This window comes from Triturus cristatus, chromosome 5_1 (assembly GCF_964204655.1).
Source record: "Triturus cristatus chromosome 5_1, aTriCri1.1, whole genome shotgun sequence".
Taxonomy (NCBI): Eukaryota; Metazoa; Chordata; class Amphibia; order Caudata; family Salamandridae; genus Triturus; species Triturus cristatus.
In genome coordinates, this window is record NC_140587.1 from 28,695,486 (window position 1) to 28,700,705 (window position 5,220).

The following is a 5,220-nucleotide window of genomic DNA, read 5'->3' on the forward strand; positions in this document are numbered from 1 at the left end:
CTGCCTTCCTTGGATGTGGTAGCCATTTCTCAGGCTCCCTCTCCGGGATTGAACCCTGATTCCCTGTTACCCGTGGTCACCATGGTAGGCACAGAAAGTACCATCGAGAGTTGATAGGGCAGACATCCGAATGTATCGTCGCCGTCACGGGGACGTGCGATCGGCCCGAGGTTATCTTGAGTCACCAAAGCGGCCTGGCATGTCCGGATTGGTCTTGGTCTGATAAATGCATGCATACCGGGAGGTCACCACTCGTCGGCATGTATTAGCTCTAGAATTACCACAGTTATCCAAGTAACAGATTGAGCGATCAAGGGGTACCATAACTGATTTAATGAGCCATTCGCAGTTTCACTGTACCGGCCGTGTGTACTTACACGTGCATGGCTTAATCTTTTAGACAAGCATATGCTACTGGCAGGATCAACCACGTAGTCGCACCTGCTGACGGGGTGGGGCCGTGTGCCCATCTCCCCGACTGGAAACCTTCACGCACCCCTCCCTCTCGGGAGCCTGCCAGGGGAAGGAGCCAACCTGCGGAGAGGTGCAGTCACATGGTCACCGGCAGGCCCAGCCGTCTCCTCCGGGAGGGAGAGGTAGGCCGAGGCGCAGCCTGAGTGAGGGGCAGGGGTGCCGGAGCCTGGCGGCAGCGACACCCGTCAGAACAGTCGTTCCGAGCTACTGTGGAAATGTGCTGGGCAGAGAGGGGTGACGGCATGGCGCGCGGGGCCGTTGGATCTGCTGGGCAGCAGCATCCAAAGGCCTGGCACCACCTGACACCTCCCACTCGGGTCGACACCTGGGGGGCACGAGCTGGGGCATCCCCTGGCAGGCCACCCTGCACAGGGGGTATGCTGGTTTAGCGTCCCTGCCTGTTCAGGGGGAAAGCAGACTCAGAGAAAAAGGACCATCAGGAAGGGGATGAGAGGCAAGAGCATATCCGGGTACTGCCTTCCCCGTTTCAGCATCACCAGACCTCACGGAGGCCTAACTGAGAAAACTCGGAAAAAAAGGACCATCGGAAATGGGCTGAGAGGCAGGTGAGTACCCGGGCCCCTGAGGGCCCCGGCGGGCAGGCCCGAGTGCTAACTTCCCCCGTCTCGGGATCGCCAGACCTCACGGAGGTCTGACCCAGCAAACTCGGAGAAAAAGAACCATCGGGAAGGGGGCTGAGAGGCAGGTGTGCGTACCCGGGCCCCTGGGGGCCCCGCATCGGGAGGACCCAGGTGCTGCCTTCCCCGGTCTCGGGATCCCCGGACCTCATGGAGGTCTGACCCAGCAAACTCGGAGAGTAAGGACCATCGGGAAGGGGCTTAGAGGCAGGTGAGTACCTAGGGGCCCGGCGGGCGGGCCCGGGTTCTGCCTTCCCCTGTTTCAGAATCGCCGGACCTCACAGAGGTCTGACTGACCCTCTCCCTAGTAATCCATAGGAAAATTCCCCCCCTTTCTTGTAATCTGTGCACACGAGGTGACAGAGGAGACCCAAGGCGCAAATGTACACAACCTCCTGGAGCCCTCGCTGGGATCGGGGAGGCCAATGGACCCTCATCGGGACTTCCAGGCAAGCCCGGCCATCTGGTCACCCCATTAAAAAGCATTGCGCGCGACCATATGGCTGAGGGGATAGGCGCGACCAGATGGCCGAAGGAATAGGCTCGACCAGATGGCCGAGGGGACAGGCGCGATCAGATGGCCGAGGGGAAAGGTGCGACCAGATGGCCGTGCTCAAAATGGAAGCCATCTGGTCACTCTGTGCCCCAACGAAAGAGTGAGCAGGCGCCCGGGCATGGGGGACCGGAGGCCGAGGGCCCCAGCTGGGCCCCAGCCATGGAGACTGCGTGGGGACCCGACGTGCCAGCGGACACTTTGACGAGCGGGGGAGGCCTGCACGGGACTGACAGACCCCTGTCCTGGGCCCTTGGTGGAGCGGCAGGCCAGAGGGTGGGGCCCAGGGCCGGAGCCCCAACCCAGGCCCGGTGGGCCCCTGGATCCAGCAGGGGCTGCCAGGCCCGGAGGCGCAGGGGAGGCCTTCCCGGGCCTGCCGGGCCCTGTGCCAGGCACCCTGACATGCGGCAGGACCAAGGACGGAGCCCGGGGTGGGGAGGCCACCATCCCCGGGGCCCTCAGGGGCCTGTCCAGAGCTCCTGAACCCAACCAAGCAAGGGGAGGCTCCCCGGCCACAACGGAACCCCGTCCCGGGCCTTTGGCAGTGCCTCAAGCTGGGGGACGGGGCCCAAGGACGGAGCCCCCGACCCGGGGCCCGGGTCTGGCGGGGCCCCTGGACCCAGCTGGGGTTCCCAGGCCTGAAGGCGCTGGGGAAGCCCCCCTGGGCCTGCCAGACACCGTCCAGGGCACCCTGCCACGTGGCAGGACCCAGGACGGAGCCCAGGGTGGGGAGACTGCCCTCCCCGGGGCCCTCAGGGGCCCAGCCAGAGCTCCAGAACCCAGCCAAGCAAGTGGAGGCTCCACGGCCAAAACAGAACCCCGTCCCGGGCCTTTGGCAGTGCCGCAGGCCAGGGGACGGGGCCCAGGGCCGGAGCCCCTGACCCGGGGCCCGGCGGGCCCCTGGACCCAGCTAGGGCTCCCAGGCCCAGAGGCGCAGGGGAAGCCTCCCCGGGCCCGCCGGACCCCGTCCAGGGAACCCTGCCAGGACAGAGCCCCTTGGACCCAGCCCAGCAGGGGGAAGCCTGCCGGGTCTCATCCAGGGCAGCCTGCCATGCGGCAGGCCGCGGGACAGACCCAGGGCTGGGGCGGCCTCCTGGCCTGTCCAGCTGTTGGGTGAGGACCACTATGCCGAGAGGGGTCCCAGAGTACCCTGTCCCTAGTAATCCAGAGGAAGGCTACCCCCCTTTCTGGTAACCCGCGCACTCCGATCGACGGAGCGGGCACTAGGGGCAAACGCGCGTGGCCTCCTGGAACCCTGGCTTGGATCCAGGAGTCAAATGGACCATCTGGTCGCCTCATTGGAAAGCAATGCACGTGACCAGATGGCATAGGTTAAAGGTGCGACCAGATGGCCGGCACCTGAAAGGACTCCCATCTGCCCGCCCCGAGCCATAGCGGTAGGGCTCCCACCTGCCCACCCACGCAGGGCTCGGGGGGCTCTGCTTCAGGGGGGGTTCGGGGACCCCGGCTGGGCCTCAGGCACTTGGAGGACCACCGGAGCTCTCGGGCCCGGGCGCCCGGGGGAGGACTGCCCGGGACCCATGGGGCCCGTCCCGGTTACTTTGCTCTGCCGCGGCCCAGAGGAGGGAGCCCATCTGTTCCCCGGCAAAGAACCGCCAACCCCGAAGGGGTATTCCGGCACACCCTGCCCCTACTAATCCAGAGGAAGGCTACCCCCATTTCTTGCAACCCACGCGCTCGAGTGATGGAGGCGACCCTAGGCGCGGACACACCCGACCTCCTGAAGCCCTGACTGGGATCCGGGAGGAAAATGAGTACTCATCGGGAATTCCAGGCCGGCCCAGCCATCTGGTCGCCCCATTGGAAAGCATTGCGCGCAACCTGATGGCCGAGGGGAAAGGAGCGACCGGATGGCCGGCACCTAAAAGGATTCCTGTCTGCCCGCCCTGAGCCGAGCCATAGCGGTAGGGCTCCCGCCTGCCCACCCACGCAGGGCTCGAGGGGCTCTGCTTCCTGGGGGGCTCGGGGACCCCGGCTGGGCCTCAGGCATGGGGAGGACCACTGGAGCCGGTACCGGGCACTTTGCCACACCACAGGCCGCATGCCGCAGGCCGCAGGAGGGAGCCCCGGACACCTGGAAGGATGTTGCCCTGGCATAGCCCATCTGGTCCCCCGTAAAGAACCGCCAGCCCTGTGGGGGGCGTGCCGGCATGCCCTGCCCCTACTAGTCCGGAGGAAGGCTACCCCCCTTTCATGCAACCCGCGCGCACCGCAAGGCCCAGGGGACCCTAGACTGAAGTACTGGGTTTTTCAGAACCAACCCAGCGGTGCCAGGGGACACACCCGAAGACTTCGAGTTCTTCCTGTTTCAGACCACAGAAACACAGAGTCTTCTAGGTGAAGTCAAAGATCATATTTATTGGCTACAGACCAATCACAGGTATCCGAGAAGTACAACACGGTGTATGTTCTCAGGAGACTGCTCTCAACCAAAAAACAATCTTTTCTTATATACAAAATATTACGCTCTGGGCAACACCACCCCTATTTTACAAGTGGTCGTTCACATATTTTCGCTTCAAAGAAAGAGCACAGTCATGATGATAATCCCACATTTCAGCTCGGTCAGCACATAATTATTTACCCAGCGAGGCTCAGAACCCTCATCAGATATCAGCAGACCCCAATAAAACGGACACCTCCTACTCGTAAAACAAGCCATAAAGTAGGAAACAGAGTCAGGTGTGAAAGAGATTGGTCAGGGTTCGTGTGGGAAGAACGACTTTATGATGTGTCGAGCCCTGATGCTAATTCCATACGGCCGCAGTAAAAGGAACCGGCCGGGCAGGATGACCTCGGGCAGCGGAGTCAGTTTGCACAGGTCACTAGGAAGTCACAGAAAGGTTGCGTGTCCTTTAGGCCTAGGCATGGCCTCAATGCATAGCCTATGCGAGGGCAACCACAAAATGGTTACCCTTTTAAAATGGAACCCGAGGGTTCGATATGTAGCATCGTATACACGGTGAATTCATCGATGAAACATGACGAAAACACTCATATATACCGCATTAGTCATTTGCGGTTCGCTGATACCAAAATCGGCAGGGTAGGTCCACGCTATCAACATGGTTCCGAAATTTACAGTACCACAGACCCTCCTTTTGCCCTTACATAGGCAATAACTATACTTATACTAATCTGAGTCCAGATCTATATTCATAAGGCCATGGAGATGTTGCTGTAGCATCATCCTATTGCTCAGCTCGTCCCTTGGTACAGGTCTCCTTACACATGATGTAACACAGAGGCTACACATTACAGAAGCACACTGTACACATAGAGAGAACAGGAAAAGAATGGCTAAGATCGTCCCAGTGCCTATTAGAATCTTCCATCCCCAAGCTGATATCAGTCCCCAGAACCACCCCATCATCGACCAATCTCCTTTATCCACATGAATGGATTCGGAAATCTTATGCAGTTTGGAAATGGCCTGATAGACTGTCGGAGCGGTATCTGGTATGAAAATACAGCAGCTTGATTGGATAACCTTACATACCCCACCGCGGTCTGCAAGTATGACATCTAGAACCA

The 5,220-nt window shown here is 60.7% G+C and overlaps 1 pseudogene; it reads right to left on the reverse strand.

Moving 5' to 3' along the window:
* Positions 1–434, reverse strand: part of LOC146830002 (18S ribosomal RNA) — a 1,766-nt pseudogene extending 1,332 nt beyond the window's left edge.
* Between the last annotated feature and the right edge of the window lie 4,786 nt (positions 435–5,220).